This window comes from Artemia franciscana, chromosome 13 (assembly GCF_032884065.1).
Source record: "Artemia franciscana chromosome 13, ASM3288406v1, whole genome shotgun sequence".
Lineage (NCBI taxonomy): Eukaryota > Metazoa > Arthropoda > Branchiopoda > Anostraca > Artemiidae > Artemia > Artemia franciscana.
This window is the reverse complement of record NC_088875.1, coordinates 4,281,310-4,301,016: the sequence shown is the minus strand read 5'-3', so window position 1 is coordinate 4,301,016 and position 19,707 is coordinate 4,281,310. Positions and strand designations below refer to the sequence as shown.

General features: G+C 35.5%; 1 protein-coding gene across 7 annotated transcripts in view; it reads left to right on the top strand.

The window, feature by feature from the left end:
* Positions 1–19,707, top strand: part of LOC136034415 (uncharacterized) — a 102,609-nt gene that overhangs the window by 55,442 nt on the left and 27,460 nt on the right. For 2 of the 7 annotated variants that reach the window (XR_010619176.1, XR_010619175.1), the window contains exon 7: positions 1,680–1,789. The exons of the other annotated variants lie outside the window; for them this stretch is intronic. The gene's annotated coding sequence lies outside the window, so the exon portion shown is untranslated. The remainder of the gene's footprint in view (positions 1–1,679; positions 1,790–19,707) is intronic. 7 annotated transcript variants of the gene reach the window in all.

Sequence of the window (19,707 nt, the reverse complement as noted above, 5' to 3'; positions counted from 1 at the left end):
AAGTATAGGTGCTTCTAAAAACAGGAAGATTTTAAGATGCTTTCCAGAGAAATTGCCAATAGATTGTTTTGGGTACCCAACTGACTTGACCATATTTCAAACAGTAGGCTATACAAAAATGTGGGTCTATTTTGTTTACCTATTATTTGTTACCTATATATTTGATGGTAAGACCAATTTGGTTTCAGTGGTAAGAAACGCAAGGGACTTAACTACTTCACAACTTAACAATTTCAGCGATTAATCGAAAAGAGGAAACAAAACCAAAGTGTTGCGAGTGCTCTCGCAACACTACTCGGCTAATCCTAGCAAAGGTTGCCGCAACACCACGTTGGCCTTGCAACGTAGATCTAGTTTTTTTTCTTACTCTTAATTGATGCATTCCTTATAGTATATACGGAATGTGTGTATTATATTCGATTTTAAGTACATATAAATTGAAATTGAAATATCCAACTAGTATTTACTGATGATTTTGTAATTTTTTTTTTGGTTGCCACAATAGACTATTAATTTTTTTGCCAAGTCTGTATAAAACATTGTGGGTACAACGAATCAGATATACCAAATTTTGAAACAAAACTGAATATTTCGTATTAAATTCTGAACTATAAAATATAAGAATAAATTATGTTATTTTACCAGCTATTATTTCATAGTCAATGTTTGAAATGTATGCTTTTTTTCAAAGAATATAGATGGCAATATCAAATATTTATAAATGACTGATCTGTTGTATTTCCAATCCCAATGCGCCATCACAAGTTTATGCTAGTATTGTTTGGATAAAACTAACGAGTGAGAATGATGTCTGAATACAAAATACATATTTCTTGTTGCTTCAGCTCAAAACATAATAATTAAAATCAGTTATTGCTAGAACCAATGTTATTTTTATCAACATTTTCCTTTTCTCTGTGATTTCATTTATATTGTAAACATTTCAATAGCATATACCCTAATTCATCTTTTCAAGTAAATAGATGTCACTTCGTTTAAAAGGAAAGTAAAAATTCAACACCTACTATAATTTTTTTTAATCCTCGATCACTCTTTATCTGGGTGTTATATGCTTTCAAAATTCGATCTATAATCTCTATAGTTTGTTGCATATACTACTTGTTTTCATGCTGTGTTTGTTTTATAGTATTCTTAAAGCAGTAAATGTATATAGTTTTTTGTTAATATTCACTTTTTGCTGTTCAACTTTTAATTAGAATTTTGCAAACTTCAAATTTGAAGGGCCATGTCAAATTTGCAAAATTAACTATTGATTGTTTATTGTTTTTTTCTCATTATATTACAAAATTTATAATTTTTTTTCTGCAAAAGCTATAGTCAAACATTTCCCAAACTGTTCAATAGCCCCCCCCCCCTCTCCGCCAATTCTTTCGGTAACACACTCTTGAGACATATCCTTGTGCCTGAAGGCACAGGTCTATAAAAAAATTAGACCTATTTTAGACATATTTTCATAAATTATATTTTCTCTTTCTTATTCCTAGAGACTTCACGTAGTTGAAGTTAAATGATATAGCTGGTCTCGAGAATTGCTCCTTTTATATAAGTATAAAAAAATTAGTGTAATCTCTTTAATGATTATTACTTTGTAAAATGTTAAATCAATCCCTGGCAAAAAGTGAACTTTGAATATATTTAAGAATATTTAATTTTTTCAGTAAGACAAGACGGTTATAGCTTCTATTTCTCCTTCGTGGGGTTTGACCATGGATAATAAGAGTTTGAGTCAGTTGAAACCATAGATGAGGAGTATCGTCCTATGTTCAGGGTAAGATGCGAGTTTTTCCTTAAAATTCTTTAACAAATTTCTTGCCCTGATGCTTTAAAAGAAAAAGACTTTGCCTCTTACTCAGACTATCAGTCATGGGTTTTTCATCAATTAGCCATGTCTTTTAACTCTTTTATTTTAAGGCCACCAACTTCATTTTAATTTTAAAATCTAACTGTGTAAATTCGCCTAAAGATGTAAGTCCATTAGAAGTGAGAAAGAAAAAAGTGCAACAAATAAATTATTTTGTCAATGGACCTCTGTCAATTAAATGATATTAACTTTAACTTTAAGGATATTAACTTTATTCAGGAAGGTTTAGTTTCCATAGTTTAAATTATGTAATGAAAGAGAGAGAAGAAGAAGAGGTTTTGAAGTAAAACAACGGAAAGAAACACACCATTTAAATTATATTTAAAACAAAATTACAATTTAAAATTACTTTTTGAACAAAATTGAATATTTAAATATGATTTTAAACAAAGTTAAAACTTATAACAGAAACCAAATTCAAAAACATTAATTTTTTCTTAATTCCAGTGTTAGGTACTAAAGCTTTGAAAACAGAAGCTTATTTTTAATTAAAAAGTTTGAAGGGCCATAAGCAAAAGTGTATGTACTAATGTCAATGATATTGTTTTACGTGAAAAATTTTCAAGATCTGCGTTTTCCCAGTTTGGAGCAACTGTCAAAAGTTGCCATGAGAGCCTAGCTGGTGTTGGTTATGACCCGAAGAAAACATAGAGGTTTGCAAAAATCTGTTATCAGTATTCTTGCTGTTACCTAAACAGTGTAATTGAAGCTGAATTAGGCCCTAATTAAAGGTATAAATACGTCTGGGAAAGCTTAGCTTTAGATAAAGGAGAAATAAGGTAGTTCGGCTATTGGGTGGGAGGGAGGTTTGAGCAGTGAACATCAAATGATGAAATGTAAAAACACGTATGAAATGTATAAAAGCAGTACCAAAAAGTAAAAATTTGAATGAACAATGTATGGTAGCAATTTAAGGAGGAAGGTCAGAAAGCTACCCCGAGCTGGAGGCATGGGGATTTAAATTGTAAAAATAAGTTATGATATTGAAAAGCAAACATTAGCTGGTGTAAAAGAACTATAAAATTTACTGAGAGATACGGGGTTATTTTTAGCTGAAGGGAAAGGAACCAAAAACAAGAAACAAAAGAAGCAGATCTAAGATCTAAGTGAGGCCTAAGAGAGTCCCCCTGATAAGATTGATGCAAAAATATACATGGAAAAGGGATGTCAATTTTAATAAGATTAAGAAAAACCTGAAGACTGGGGAGGGGGGGGGGGTGCTTAAGTAAATAAATAAATATCAAACCAAAATACTCAGAATTTTGAATTTTTTACATATATTCAAGACATCTTGAAGGGTTCGTTCTAAGAAGTAGTTCTATATAGGAATACCTACATCAAAAGAATCGCATTTTAATGCTGATTTTAAATATATAAGTTTCATGAAGTTTAGTCTTACCCATCAAAAGTTACGACCCTGAGAAAATTTGCGTTATTTTAGAAAATAGGGGGAAACGCCCCCTAAAAGTCATAGAATCTTAACGAAAATCACACCATCAGATTCAGCGTATCAGAGAACCCTACTGTAGAAGTTTCGAGCTCCTATCTACAAAAATGTGGAATTTTGTATTTTTTGCCAGAAGGCAGATCATGGATGCGTGTTTATTTATTTATTTTTTTTTTTTTTTTTCCTTTTCCCAGGGCTGATCGTATCGACCCAGTTGTCCTAGAATGTTGCAAGAGGGCTCTTTCTAACGGAAATGAAAAGTTCTAGTGCCCTTTTTAAGTGACCAAAAAAATTGGAGGGCACCTAGGCCCCCTCCCAAGCTAATTATTTTCCCAAAGTCAACGGATCGAATTTCTGAGATAGCCATTTTATTCAGCGTAGTCGAAAAACCTTATAACTTTGTCTTTGGGGATGACTTACTCCCCCACAGTCCCCGTGGGAGGGGCAACAAGTTACAAACTTTGACCTGTGCTTACATATAGTAATGGTTATTGGGAAGTATACAGGCGTTTTCAGGAGGATTTTTTTGGTTTGGGGGAGGGGTTGAGAAGAGGGGGATATGCTGGGGGAACTTTCCTTAGAGAATTTGTAATGGGAGAAGAAAATTTCCATGAAGGGAGAGCAGGATATAGGCTACTAGCATTATTTAAAAAAAAAACAATTAAAAAATAAAAGTGAAAAAGATTTTTCAGCTGAAAGTAAGGAACAGCAATAAAACTTAAAACAAACAGAAATTATTACCCATATGAGGGGCTCACCTCCTTATAATACCTCGCTCTTTGCGCTAAAGTATTTTCAGTAATTTCAACTACTTATTCTACGGCTTTTGTGATTCAGGGGATCATTCTTAATGAATTGGGATGAAATTTAAGCTTTAGTGTAAAGAGCGAGGTACTGACGATGGGGCGAATCCCCTCATATATGTAATAAAAACATGAGAATACAAAAGTTCTTTACGTAAGCTAATTTATAAGTTACGTAAATCTTTTACCAATAAAAAGATTCGTAAAAAATTAAAAGTTCTAGTTGCCTTTTTGATTAACCAAAAAATCGGGGGGCAACTAGGTTTCGTCCCCCGCTCTTTTTTTATCAAAATCATTCGATCAAAATTATGAGAAAGCCATTAAGCCAAGAAAAAAATATGCAAATTTCGTTTTGATTATTCCTCTGCGGAGAGCCAAAATCAAAACATGCATTGATTCAAAAACGTTCAGAAATTAAATAAAAAAACCAAGTTTTTTTAACTGAAAGTAAGGAGCGACATTAAAACTTAAAACGCACAGAAATTACTTCGTATATGAAAGAGACTGCTTCCTCATCAACGACCCGCTCTTTACGCTAAAGTTTTTTACTGTTTTAAAAAGAAGAATTGAGAGAAAGAGTCAAACTTTAGCGTAAAGAGCGGGGCGTTGATGAGGAAGCAGCCTCTTTCATATACGAAGTAATTTCTGGGCGTTTTAAGTTTTAATGTGGCTCCTTACTTTCAGTTAAAAAAACTTGTTTTTTTTTATTCATAGTAAGTAAAGTAGGGACATATGAGAAAATATTGGTTGACGTATCAGAAGGTCCTCCCAGTGAAGAGGGACATGGACAGGAATATGTTAGTCTAAGAATACGCAAGCGCCTCACATTGTGGGTCCGTAAATACTTTTAAATTCAGGGTTATAGATTTTATGTTTTTTGATCCTATTCGGATTTTGTGTAATAGCTTTGGCATGCGGTGTAATTTGATGTGACGTAAAAAAAATCAATAAAATTCTAGTTATTTGAGTTTTACTTTCATTATCTCCTGGGCTCAAAGTAAAGCTCCTATGATGTTAAACACTCTAGGTCACGGACCTTTTGAATCCCCCCTCTCCAAATTGATATCCCAAAGATTGCACCTAAGGTTTTTTATTCCCCAGTAAAAGTTTTTCTGTCCTAGCCAACCTCGGCAAAGTTTCAAAACTGTCCTATACGATTTAGTATTGCTGCTCATAATTTAAAGAAATGTTTTGATCCATTATCAAAGAGGCAAGACATGCCTCAACAACCAAACCCAAAAATGGATACTTGGAAATGGACAAGTTAAAATATTCGAGATGGAGTAGCATCGGAAACTGAAACTTTCGCGATCATAAATCATGCCCCAAAGCTTTACCAATTCGTGTCTCAAAGCTCTTATTTCAAATCCCGACCGGATCTGGTGACATTGGGGGGAGTTTGGAGTGGGGAAACCTAAAATCATGGAAAACGCTTAGATTGGAGGGATCGGGATGAATCTTGGTGAGAAAAATAAACAGAAGTCTTAGATACGTGATTTACATAATTGGAATGGATCCGCCCTATTTGGGGGAGGGGGTTATTTCTGAAAAATTAGAAAAAGTGACGTATTTTTAACTTCCGAAGAATTGGTCGGATCTTCATGAAACTCCATATTGAGGAGGACCTCGTAACTCAGATCTCTTATTTTAAATCTCAACCGGATCCAGCGTAATTGGAGGGCAATTGGGGGGACTGGAAATCTTAGAAAATACTTAAAGCGGTGATATCAGGATGAAACTGGATGGGAAGAATAAAACCTGTACAAGATACGTGACTGACATAACCAGACCGGATCTTCTCTCTTTGGTGGAGTTGGGGGGGGGGTAATTTTGAAAATTGAGGTATTTGTAACTTACGAAAGGGTGACCAGAGCTTAATGAAACTTGATATTTAGAAGGATCTTGTGCTTTAAAGCTCTAATTTTAAATTCCGACCAGAATATTTGACATTGGGGGGAGTTGGAGGGGGAAACCGGAATTCTTGGAAAACGTGAAAATTGGGGTATTTTTATCTTACGAATGGGTGATCGGATCTGAATGAAATTTGATATTTAGAAGGACTTCATGTCTCAGAGCTCTTATTTCAAATCCCGACCAGATCTTTTGACATTGGGGGGAGTTGGAGGAGGGAACCTTGGAAAATACTTGGAGTGGAGGAATCGGGATGAAGCTTGGTGGATAGAATAAGCAAATGTCCTTGATACGTGATTGACGGAACCGTACTGGATTCGGTCTTTTTGGGGGACTTGGGGGGAGGGGTTCAGTGATATGGCGAGTTTGGTGCTTCTGGACGTGCTAGGACGATGAAAATTGGTAGGAGTGTCAGGGAGCTGCACAAATTGACTTGATAAAGTCGTTTTCCCAGTTTCGACCATCTGGGGGGCTAAAGGGAGAGGAAAATTTAGAAAAAATTAGGTATTGATAACCTACGAGTGGGTGATCAGATCTTAATGAATTTTGATATTTAGAAGGACATCTTGACTCAGAGCTCTTATTTAAAATCCTGACTGGCGTTAAGCCTCTCATTTTCCTTTTAAATCAATCTATTGATTCATAGAATTTTGTTAGAGCTCACACCATATGATCTCTTGGCTTTTAGCTCTTCTAAGTGCCATATGAGCTCTTAGCTCTTATTGTAACTAGTTGCGATTCATGTCTAGCATCATGCTGGTGAATTTCATCATTCCTTCAAAAAGCCGACTTAAATGGCTCAGGTACGGTATTTGTGCTTACTTCATATAAATTTTCGACAATCTTTTTTTATGGCACTTGGTATTAATCAAGTGGCATATAGCGATCACAAATTTTGTCGGTCTGTCTGTCGGTCGGTCCGTCGGTCACTCCCGGTTTTGCTACTTTAGGCACTTCCAGGTAATCTAGGACGACGAAATTTTGTTGGCGTATCAGGAACCGGACCAGTTTAAATTAAAAATAGTTGTTTTCCTATCAGGGGGAGAGTGGGGGGGGGGCGGTTAGTTCGGAAAAATAGAAAAAATTAAGTATTTTTAACTTACGAACGGATGATGGGATCTTAATGAAATTTTATGTTTAGAAGGATATTGTGTCTCAGAGCTCTTATTTTAAATCCCGATTAGATCTGATGACATTTGGGGGAGGGGAGGGGGGGGCTAAAATCTTGGAAAACGCTTAGAGTGGAGGGATCGGGATGAAACTTGGTGGGAAAAATAAGCAGAAGTTTTAGATACACTATTGACGTAACTGAAACGGATTTGCTCTGTTTGGTGGAGTTGGGGGGGGGGGAAGAGGGTTAATTCTGAAAATTAGAGAAAATGAGGTGTTTTAACTTACGAAGGAGAGATCGGATCTTGGTGAAATTTGAAGTTTGAAACGATAACATGTCTCAGAGCTCTTATTTTAAATTCCGACTGGATCCGATGATATTTGGGGGAATTGAGGGGGGAACCTAAAATCTTGGAAATCTTGGCTTAGAGTGGAGGGATCGGCATGAAACTTGGTGGGAAAAATAAGCACAAGTCCTAGATACGTGATTGATATAACTGGAACGGATCCAGTCTCTTTGGGGTAGTTGGCGGGGGGGGGCGGGAGGGTTAATTCTGAAAAATTAGAAAAAAATGAGGTATTTTTGGCTTACAAAGAGTGGATCGGATCTCAATGAAATTTGATATTTAGAAGGATATCATGTCTCAGAGCCCTTTTTCAAATCCTGACCGGATATGGTGACATTGGGGGGAATTGAGAGGGGGGGGGGAAACCTAAAATCTTGGAAAACACTTAAGAGTGGAGGGATCGGGATGAAACTCGGTAGGAAACATAAGCATAAGTCTTAGATACGTGATTGACATAATCGGAACGGATCTGCTCTATTTGGGGGAGTTGGGGGGGGGGGGGTTAATTCTAAAAAAATAGAAAAATGAGGAATTTTTAACTTACGAAGGAGTGATCGGATCTTAATGAAACTTCATATTTAGAAGGACCTCTTAACTCAGATCTCTTATTCTAAATCCTGACCGGATTCAGCATCATTGGGAGGGGAGCAGTTGGGGAGGGGGACCTATAATCTTGGAAAATACTTAAAGTGGAGAGATCAGGATGAAACTTCATGTGAAGATTAAAAACAGGTTCAAGATACGTGACTGACATAATTGAACCGGATCCGCTCTCTTTGGTTGGGGGGGGGGGGTATCATTTGAAAAAATGAAAAAAATGAGGTATTTCTAACTTACGAACAGTTAATCAGATCCTAATGAAATTTGTTATTTTGAAGGATCTTGTGCTTTAAAGCTCTTATTTTAAATTCCGACCGGATCTTCTGACATTGGGGGAAGATGGAGGGGGAAACCGGAATTCTTGGAAAACGTGAAAGTTGGGGTGTCTTTATCTTACGAATAGGTGATAGGAGCTTAGTGAAACATGATATATGGAAGGATCTTATGTCTCAGATGGGAAGAACAAGCAAAAGTTCTAGATACGTGATTGACATAATTGGAACGAATCTGTTCTCTTTGGAGGAGCTAGGGGGGAAGGGTTAATTAGGAAAAATTAGAAAAATTTAGGTATTTTTAACTTAAGAACGGGTGACCGGATCTTAATGAAATTTGAGATTTAGAAGGAAATCATGTCTCAAAGCTCTTATTTCAAATCCCGACCAGATCTTTGACATTGGGGGGAGTTGGATGGGGAAATCGGAAATCTTGGAAAACGCTTAGGGTGGAGGAATTGGGATGAAACTTGGTGGGTATAATAAGCATATGCTGTAGATACGTGATTGACGTAACCGTACTGGATTTACGCTCTTTGGAGGAGTTAGGGGGTGGGGCTCAGTGCTTTGGCGAGTTTGGTGCTTCTGGACGTGCTAGGATGATGAAAATTGCTAGGCGTGTCAGGGAACTGCACAAATTGACTTGATGAAGTTGTTTTCCCCGATTTGACCATCTGGGGGGCTGAAGGGAGAGGAAAATTGGAAAAAAATAGGTATATATAACTCACGAGTGGGTGATCGGATCTCAATGAATTTTCATATTTAGACGGGCATCGTGGCTCAGAGCTCTTATTTTAAATCCCAACGGGCATTAAGCCTCTGATTTTCTTTTTAAATCAATCTATTGATTCTTAGAATTTTGCTAGAGCTCATACTATATGAGCTCTTGGCTCTTCCAGCCTCGTCACAAGTGTCATATGAGCTCTTAGCTCTTGTTTTTTTTTAAATATTTATCCACTGATTGATTACTGTCTTTTTTGAAGTGATTGTACCTAACGAGTCTGTTTTGTTGATAATCAATAGCCTAAAATCTTTTTTATTCATCTATCTAATTATATTTTCACAATTCGTTTTGTATTTTTATAACAATAATATTGTATGTTTCGACTGGGATCTCCACCAATCTACTGTAAATTAAAATTACAACAAAAAATCGAACAACAAAAAAAACATTGGAAGCAAACTCTGTTTTGCGGGAAATCTTTTCGGTAAGAAAATTCTGCTGGAAAACCCCGCCCCTTCACCGGAAATTCCCTTTGGGACCCTCCTCTCTACGGACTTTTCCATCTGCGGAAAATCACTGAAGGAAATTTTTGACATTAACCTATTTCTTTAAATCTTTTCTTTGGGTTTTGTGGTTGGGGTTTGAGCTCAATTATTGGATAGAGAAACAGAATATTTAAATTGATATACTTGTTGATTTGAAATTAGGGATTTTGGCAAATCGTTCATGTGAGCTTTCGAAAGACTCCTAGATAAAGAAGAATATACAAAAATTAATGGTTCAGTTTCCTTTCTGATTAATAAACTAAATAGAAAATTACACTAAAATGCTAAATGAATATTTTGCGAAAGTAAGATCCAAATAATCGCAAATATCTTCTATTCTATCTCTTACATCATCCCTCTGTTTTTCTCTCTATTCCTAGCCCCCTCTACACCTCGTTCCTCTTTCATTTACCACCTCTATTAGTAAATATATTTCTTAACCTTTTACTTGGCGCTCCTCTCTTCGTTCTGCACAATGCTTTCATATTCCCTTTGACAAAGATAAGTCTAGTTTTATCTCATCTTTTAAAGTTGTCAAAGATTTTTTTTTTACATCTGGTTTTATATTCATAGCTGTCAACTATTTTATTCAGTCTGAGAAATCACTCTTTATTAAAAAGAAAAAATTGCAGTCTTTAAATTGTGATAATGTATATCATAGCTTCACATATCTAAATCCATTGGGTCAATTATAAGATCTTCAAAGAAAACATCCTTACCGTATAATTTACAGGACATTTTAAAGTTTATTTTCTCAGTCACGGTTCTCATGGGAGTAAGGTCCACAGAGTCATTCACTTACGCACAAAGTTTCAGAGACACTGATGGATACTATACTCCATTTATTTGTGGGATTCAGAATGATCCCATCAAGAAAAAAGGCTCTGTAAAAAAAAAGGAAAAACCAGATTATGACTCAGTGAAACTTGTGTTTAAAATATTGAGTTCAAAATTAATTTATCAGGAAGTATTACTAAACCTGGTCAATTGTCCAATTCTAGTAAAAATTATATTTTGAAATAATAAGACTTTTAGGGGCGTTTTATACTTTCACTTAACGAGATCTGTAATTACTTACAGGGGTCGGTAGCGTAATGTCTATATTGTCGAGATTTCGTTATAACTGTTTATAACACAAATTTTTCTAATATTTTTCTGATATGCAATTCAGGGTATATATTAGCACACTAAGGGGGGAAGGGGGTTGTAAAGTCATTTCTGTGGTTAATGAATTACTTAATGTATGCTAGTTTTAAAAATAAAACATCTTGCCCTGACAGTGTACTCCCTTCTCCTGATAAACTCATTTATTGCTTTAATAACATATTTTTCTGTTATTTTTTCCATTGTTTAATCCGTTCTAGTGCTGCTTGTGTTAATTAGCCTGGAATATATCCAGTTTAAAATTAGTGACTGCGATGAATATTCGCTAAAAAAGCACTTTCAAATGCTAAAAATTTGAATAATAATCCTACATGGAATGTAGCTCTTGTGTATGTAATACTTTTCATTTGATTCATTTTTCAGGGTAAATATTTTACCAATGATAAACTTGAATTTCCACTTTTTGTTGTATCTGATTTTTGCAAGTAGAAACCCCTATGCTCCACAGGGAAAAGATAGATTGATGTCTGCGTATACTCTGATATAATTTTAATGACCCGTAATTACCGTTTTTTTTTTTTTTAATATTTATCCACTGATAGATTACTGTCTTTTTTGAAGTGATTGAACCCAACGAGTCAGTTTTGTGAATAATCAACAACCTAGAATCTATTTTATCCATCTATCAAATTATATTTTCACAATTTGTTTACCGTTTTTTTTAGATTAAAGCTGTATGAATCATAAGAAAGTCCCAAAGTATATCATAAATTTGACGCATAAAATGTAGGGTTTTGTTTACATTACTATTTTCAAAAAAAGAGAAAAGAGTTTCTCTTGAAATTTCACATGAAACATCTGTCAAAGTGCAGCTTTTTTTATAGGTGGGACTTTTGATAGGAAATATATCAACTTTTAGAAATAAATTGGCTTTTGCAAAAAAAATGTTTTGTTTTGACATAAAAGCTGCATGATGGTTGACAAAAAAAAGGAATTATAATCTAGAAATCGAGGGCGATTTTACGCATTTGTGAAATAAAGTATAGTAAAAATATAAACAGATTTTTCGATAGGGATCCCCATCAACCTGCAGTAAAAAAAAAGAAAAAGAAAAAAAAGAGCTTTGGAAAGACTCCTAGATAAAGAAGAATATAAAAAATTGATGGTTCGGTTTCCTTTTTGATAATTAAAGTAAACAGAAAATCATACTAAAATGCTAAAATGAATATTTTGCAAAAATATGATCCAAGTAAACGCAAGTATCTTCTATTCTATCTCTTACATTATCCCTCTGTTTTTATGGCACTTGGTATTAACCAAGTGACATATAGTGACAATCGCAAATTCTGTCGGTCTGTCTGTCGGTCCCGGTTTTGCTACTTTAGGCACTTCCAGTTAATCTAGGACGATGAAATTTGGCAGGTGTATCAGGGACCGAACCATATTAAATTAGAAATAGTCGTTTTCCCGATTTGACTATCTTGGGGGAGTGGGGGGCCCGTTAAGTCGGAAAAAAATAGAAAAATAGAAGTATTTTTAACTTTCAAACGGTTGATCAGATCTTAATGAAATTTGATGTTTGGAAGGATATCGTGTCTTAGAGCTGTTATTTAAAATCTTGACCGGATCTGGTGACATTGGGGGGGGATTTGGTGGGGGAAACCTAATATATTGGAAAACACTTAGAGTGGAGGGATCGGGATGAAATTTGGTGGGAAAAATAAACACAAGTCCTAGATACATGATTGACATAACCAGAATGGATTCGCTCTCTTAGGGATAGTTTGGGGGGGGGGGGTTAATTCTAAAAAATTAGAAAAAATGAGGTATTTTTAACTTACGAACGGGTGATCGGATCTCAATAACATTTGATATTTAGAAGGATATTGTGTCTCAGAGCTCTTATTTTAAATCCCGACTGGATCTGGTGACATTGGGGGGGGGGGGAGTTGGGAGAGGAAACCTAAAATCTTTTAAAACACTTAGATTGGAGGGATAGGGATGAAACTTGGTGGGAAAAATAAGCACAAGTCCTAGATACATGATTGACATAACCGGAACGGATCCGCTCTCTTTGGGGTAGTTGGGGGGTGGGGGTTAGTTCTGAAAAATTAGAAAAAATGAGGTATTTTTAACTTACGAACGGGTAACCGGATTTAAAAAAAATTCGATATTTAGAAGGATATCATGTCTAAGAGCTCTTATTTTAAATCTCGAATGGTTCTGGTGACATGGGGGGGGGGGTGGGAGGGGGAAACCTAAAATCTTGGAAACACTTAGAGTGGAGGGATCGGGATGAAACTTGATGGGAAAAATAAGCACAAGTCCTAGATACATGATTGACATAACCGGAACGGATCCGCTCTCTTTGGGGAAGTGGGGGGGGGGGGGTATTTCTGAAAAATTAGAAAACATGAGGTACTATTAACTTACGAACGGGTTATCGGATCTCAATGAAATTTGATATTTAGAAGGATATCGTGTCTCAAAGCTCTCATTTTAAATCCCGACCGGATCTGGTGACATTTGGATGAGTTTGGGGTGGGGGAACTTAAAATCATGAAACACGCTTAGATTGGAGGGATCGGGATGAAACTGGGTGGGTAAAATTAGCAGAAGTCTTAGATACGTGATTTACATAATTTGAGCGGATCCATTCTATTAGGTGGGGGGGGGGGGTAATTCTTAAAAATTAGAAAAAATGACGTATTTTTAACTTACGAACGAGTAATCAGATTTTTATGAAACTTCATATTTAGAAGGACCTCGTAACTCAGATCTCTTATTTTAAATCTCAATCGGATCAAGCGTGATTGGGGGGGGGGGGGCAGTTGGACGGGAGGGGGGCAGAAATCTTAGAAAATACTTAAAGCGGAGAGATCAGGATGAAACTGGATGGGAAGATTAAAAACCTGTCTAAGATACGTGACTGACATAATTGGACTGGATCTGCTCTCTTTGGTGGAGTTGGGGGGGGGGGGGCTAATTTTGAAAATTGAGGTATTTGTTACTTACGAAAGGGTGACCAGATCTTAATGAACTTTGATATTTAGAAGCATCATGTGATTTAAAGCTCTAATTTTAAATTCTGACCAGATCCTGTGATATTGGGGGGAGTTGGAGGGGGAAACTGAATTTCTTGGAATACATGAAAATTGGGGTATTTTTATATGACGAAAAGGTGATCAGATCTTAATGAAATTTGATATTTAGAAGGAATTTATGTCTCAGAGCTCTTATTTCAAATCCCGACCAGATCTTTCGACATTGGGGGGAGTTGCAGGGGGAAATCTTGGAAAACACTTGGAGTGAAGGAATCGGGATGAAGCTTGGTGGATAGAATAAGCAAATGTCCTTGATGCGTGATTGACGTAACCGTACTGGATTCGCTCTCTTTCGGGGGAGTTGGGGGGAGGGGTTCAGTGATTTGGCGAGTTTGGTGCTTCTGGATTTGCTAGGACGATGAAAATTGGTAGGCGTGTCAGGGAGCTGCACAAATTGACTTGATAAAGTCGTTTTCCCAGATTCGTCCATCTGGGGGGCTAAAGCGAGAAGAAAAATTAGAAAAAATTAGGTATTTATAACTTACGAGTAGGTGATCGGGTCTTATTGAATTTTGATATTTAGAAGGACATCGTGACTCATAGATCTTATTTTAAATCCTGACTTGCATTAAGCATCTGATTTTCCTTTTAAATCTATCTATTGATTCTTTGAATTTTGTTCGAGCTCATACCATATGAGCTCTTGGCTCTTCTTGCCTCGTCACAAGTACTATATGAGCTCTTAGCTCTTGTTCTCTCTATTTCTAGCCTCCTCTCCACCTGGTTCCCCTTTCATTTACCACCTCTATTAGTAAATTTATTTTTTAACCTTTTACTTGGGTGTATCTCTTCGTTCTGGACATTGCTTTCATATTCCATTTGACAAAGATAAGTCTAGTTTTATCTTATTTTTTAAAGTTGTACTACTTAATTCAGTGTCAGAAATCACTCTTTATTTCAAAACAGAGTTCGCAGTCTTTAATTGTGATAATGTGTACCATAGCTTCATATATCTCAATCCATTGGGAGAATTATCAGATCTGCAAAGAAAACATCTCGGTCATACAATTTACAAGGTATTTTAAAGTTTATTTTTTCAGTCACGGTTCTCATGGGAGTGAGGTCCACAGAGCCATTCACTTACTTACAAAGTTTCACAGATACTGATGGATACTATACTCCTTTTATTTGTGGGATTCAGAATGTTCCCATCAAGAAAATAGGCTCTGTAAAAAACATAAGTTAACGTAGGAAAAACCAGATTTTGACTCAGTGAAACTTATGTTTACCGTATCCCGATCAAAATTAATGTTCCAGAAAGTATTACTAAACCTGGTTAATTGTCTAATTTTTGTAAAAAGGATGTTTTGAAATAATAGAAATTTTAAGGGGTGTTTTATGCGGTCGCTCAACGAGACCTGAAATTACTTACAGGGTTTGGTAGCGTAATATATGTTTTGTCAGATATTTTGTTAACAACTCTTTACAACACGTATTGTTCTGACATTATAATAGAAAATCAATCGCATAAATACAATTCAGGGTATATATTTGCACACTAGGGGGGGGGGTAGTTGTAAAGTTATTTTTGTGGTTAATGAATCACTTAGTCTATGCTCGTTTTCAAAATAAAACTTCTTACCTTGACAGTTTTCTCCCTTCTCCTGATAAGCCCATTTATTGCTTTTATAACATAGTTTTCGGTTTTTTTCTATAGTTTAATTCATTCTAGTACTGATTCTATTAATTAGCCTCGAATTTATCCATTTAAAATGAGTGACTGTGATGAATATTCGCAAATTTTTTTTTCAAAAATGTAAAAAATCTGACTAATAACCCTACGTGAAGAGTAGCTCTTGTATATGTAATACTTTTTATTTGATTCATTTTTCAGGGTAAAGATTTTACCAATGATAAACTTGACTTTCCACTTTTTGCTGTGTCTGATTTTTGCAAGAAGAAACCCGTATACTCCACAGACAAAAGATAGATCGATGAAAAGTTTTGCTAAAATAGTTTTTAAGTGGAACAGGAGGTTGAGGCGTGCCACGGTTTAGCAACAACCACATTTTCTCTTTTACATTGCACTTGATTACTCAATTTTGTCTTAAAAATCATAAATCACATAGACTTAAAAAGGAAAAAAATTGCACAACATATGAAGAAGGCTGCAACTTTTGATTGTTTTTACTGTTAGTCTGATCCCTTGTAAAAAAAAGAAAGAAAGGAGTTTGAAATGTTTTAGATTTAGGCTACAGCTAAATTTAATTATTCCAGTCTAATTTTTTAGAGGTAAAGTTTATTGGAGGGTTACAGGCACCCTTGTCCTCCTTCCCGCAAATTGTCTATGTGCTATATAAACATGCCTCTTGGGCTAACAAAGCCCCCGCCAGAGCCTTGGAGATAGGGTTCCCAGTTGTGGCCTGGGAGCCTATAGAGTTACTCGGAAGAGGTGGTCATGTCAACTTTGGATGACGCCCATATTAATGATAATTTAAAATTCTAATTTTCTTTTTAAGAGTCAAAAGTGATTGGGGGCAGTAGGCCCCTTTAGCTTGGGGACTATGGTTGTAAGTTGTGCCCGGGGGTATATAAGTTATTTTTGAAGGGGTGGTCATATATACTTTGGAAGTGTCTGATTTGATATTAAAAGTTTTCTTTTTAAATTTATTAAAGGGGAACAAGCCCCTAACATCCTTTCCCCCCAAGTGGATCTGATAAAAATTTTGAGATGGATTTTTTTGTTAAAAATCGTCCACTTGTCATATAACTGTGCCTCTGGGGCTAACACTGGCCCTTAGAGCTTACGGGAAAGATCTGTAAATTTTGCCATAGGGGTATATTAGTTTATTTTAGAAGAGGTGGTCATATCAACTATGGAGGAGGCTCATTTTGTACGCAATCGAAAGTTCTAGTTCCCTATCTTATGAGTCAATAGTGATTGGAGGGCAACATCTCCTCCATGCCCTCTTTTTCTCAAGTATACCCAATTGAAATTTTGCGATAGTGACTTTGCTCAAAATAATTCTTGTGTCAAATAAAAATGCCTTTGGGGCTGACATAGCTCCCAAAAGCTAGGGTCAAGAGTTGTAAGTTGTGACCTACGCGCATATAGTTATTTTTGACGGGGAGGTCATATCAACTTTCATAGATGCTCATTTGATTTGAATTTTCTAGTTGTATAAAAGTGATCAGAAAGCAACTAGCCCCCCTAACGGCCTTTCTTCCGAAATGCATCTCAAAATTTTTAGATAGCCCTTTGTTAAATGAAATCGACGTCTTATATAACAATGCCTCTGGGGTTGACACAGTCCCCTAAGCTTTGGGAAAGAGTTATAAGTTGTGTCCTGGGTCATATAATGCTATTGTGGATGGGATTGTTAAATCAATTTAGGAGGAGGCTCATTTGATTGGAAATTCTAAGATTAATTTTTTTAGAGTTCAAATTTATTGGAGTTTTACAGGCCTCCTTGCCCCAGCTAGTCTATGTATTTTATGACAATGACTCTTGGATTGACAGAGCCCCCGAGCTTGGGGGGAGTTTTAAGTTGTGCTCTTGGGATATGTAAATAAGATTATTTTGGATGGGGTGGTCACATCAAATTTGAAAAAGTCTGATTTGATATGGAAAATTGTAGATTTTTTCAAAGACTCAAAAGTGATCAGAGGCCAACAGACCTCCGGAATTTGGGGGCAAGTGTCGTAAGTTTTGTCCTGAGGGTATATAAGGTTATTTTGAAGGGGTATTTATATCAACTTTGGAAGAGGATGACACTCCCCCCTCGTCCCCTAGATCTTAGGGAAAAGGGCTTTAAATTGTGTCCTGGGGGAATGTAAGGTTATTGTGGAATTCATTATTGTCAAATAATGGGAAGATCTAAAATTGGTGATACATTTTAATTCTTTAGAAATGTGTAATTCTATCTATATAATAGTAATGTCTACAAAGACCAACATTTTGTGTGTCAAATTCTTTTATACTATATTGGATTTTCTCTTGATTCATACAACTTTAATCCAAAGAAAAGAACAAATATTGCTAAAAATATAATTCGATAGACAGAATATTGATTATATGGATATTGTAAGAGATAGAATATTAGATATTTGAAATTATTTGGATGTTGCTTTTGCGAAATATTCCTTTAGCATTCTAGTGTAATTTTCTAATTAGTTTGCTTTTCAGAAAGGAAAGCTCACCATTAATTTACTATGTTTATCCGGGTTTTCGAAAAAGAGTGTTTTGTATATCTCAGGAACTTCTAAGAGTATTAAGTAGAAACTTTCAGGTAATTGCGAAGATGTTGCTGGACAACATCAAAGCTACTATGTATATCAAGTATAAAACAAGATACATTGGTAAAATTTGCAATTGTTAAAAAATTGTATATCAAGTATTAAAAAAGATACATTGGTAGAATTTGCAATCTACTGAAAGCTGGATATATCTTAAACATTTTTCCTCTCATACGGCTCATAAATCCAAAATTGCCTGAGCTTTCAAGAAAAGATATCAATATATAATAAACTGTTTATCTACATTGCTTATTATTCTCTGTAATTTTGCTTAATGTGATGATTTTAATTTTATTTTCATGTTATGACACATAAAAACATACGAATCACAATATAAATTGAGTGCCTGATTTATTTTGGTGTAAAGCTTAAATTGTTATTGCACTTTATTTATGCACTTTTTTTTATTTAATATAGCTGTACTTTACTGTAAAAGTTTCTTTATTTGTAGAATTAAAAAAAACAATTTTGTGAAGAACTAAATGGATGCTGCCTTGTCACTGTAAATGTTGTAGCATTCATCCCCAGGTTTTTCTTTAATATCCTTTATGTGAAACCAATTTCGCCCCTGTTGACTAACGCTAAACATGAGAGCAGATTGAAATTTTTCATGTGTTTGTTTGTTACAGCTTTTGTAATTTCTTCATCAAAAAATGAACACAAAGGCTGCCTCAAATGCCCTCCTCCTTTGTACAAAAGGAACATGGACAATTCGAACACACTACTCGATAACTGTTGTAATCAAGATTGATTAGACTTGATTACATTGGAAAGAAGCATCATAATATGCCTTATGTCTTTTTGTCTTTCTGTTATGATGCTTTTTGTCTTTCTTTTCGGCCATATGATGCTTTTTCCTGTGGCTTTATGTGATTGACTCGTCGTGTATTCTGTCACAGAGTGCATTTTGAGTTGTTATCCGTCTTTTTTTGAGTTGTTATCGGAGTTGTTATTTTGAGTTGTTATCGGACTTCGGAAAATCCTTCTCTAGTATAAAAAAAAAAAAAACTAGAACCATTCAGAATAGGAAACATCAGTTCCTTATTGAAAATCCGAAAAAATTCCGAAGTCCGACACCATTTTTTTTCCCCGACAAGACGGCCAAAAATCCGACATAGTGGAAACACTGGTTCGGATAATCCTTCAGTACTATCTACATAAAACACTGAATTATATCTTCTTGCTTACTTTGCGTACTCTACATTTTTAAAGTAACTGTGGTTAATTTCGCCTATTTTTATTCTTGTTTCGCTTTTAGTACTTTATTTTTGTTTGTCTTCTCGGTTAGATATATTTCAAGTTTTGTTTCGAGTCTTTTGTTGCGAAATGATCTTAGTGGTCTATAGTCAAACAATAAAAAACTACGTTTTTTTGGTGAAAGGATGGTGGGATTGAATTCCCCTGCCCAGGCACGTACGCAGGAATGTGTTTTGCGGGTCTTTCAAATCCTTCAAATTCCTTGTTCTGTGAGATGTGTCAGAAAAACATGTAAAAATAAACACAAATTTGGGGATTTCGGGGGGGGGGGGCTGGACCCCTCACCCTGCGTACCTGCCAGCCCATTTCTCCTGCTCACCATTTTGGAATTGTGTTTCATCTGTTGAAAAAAAAGATACTGATTT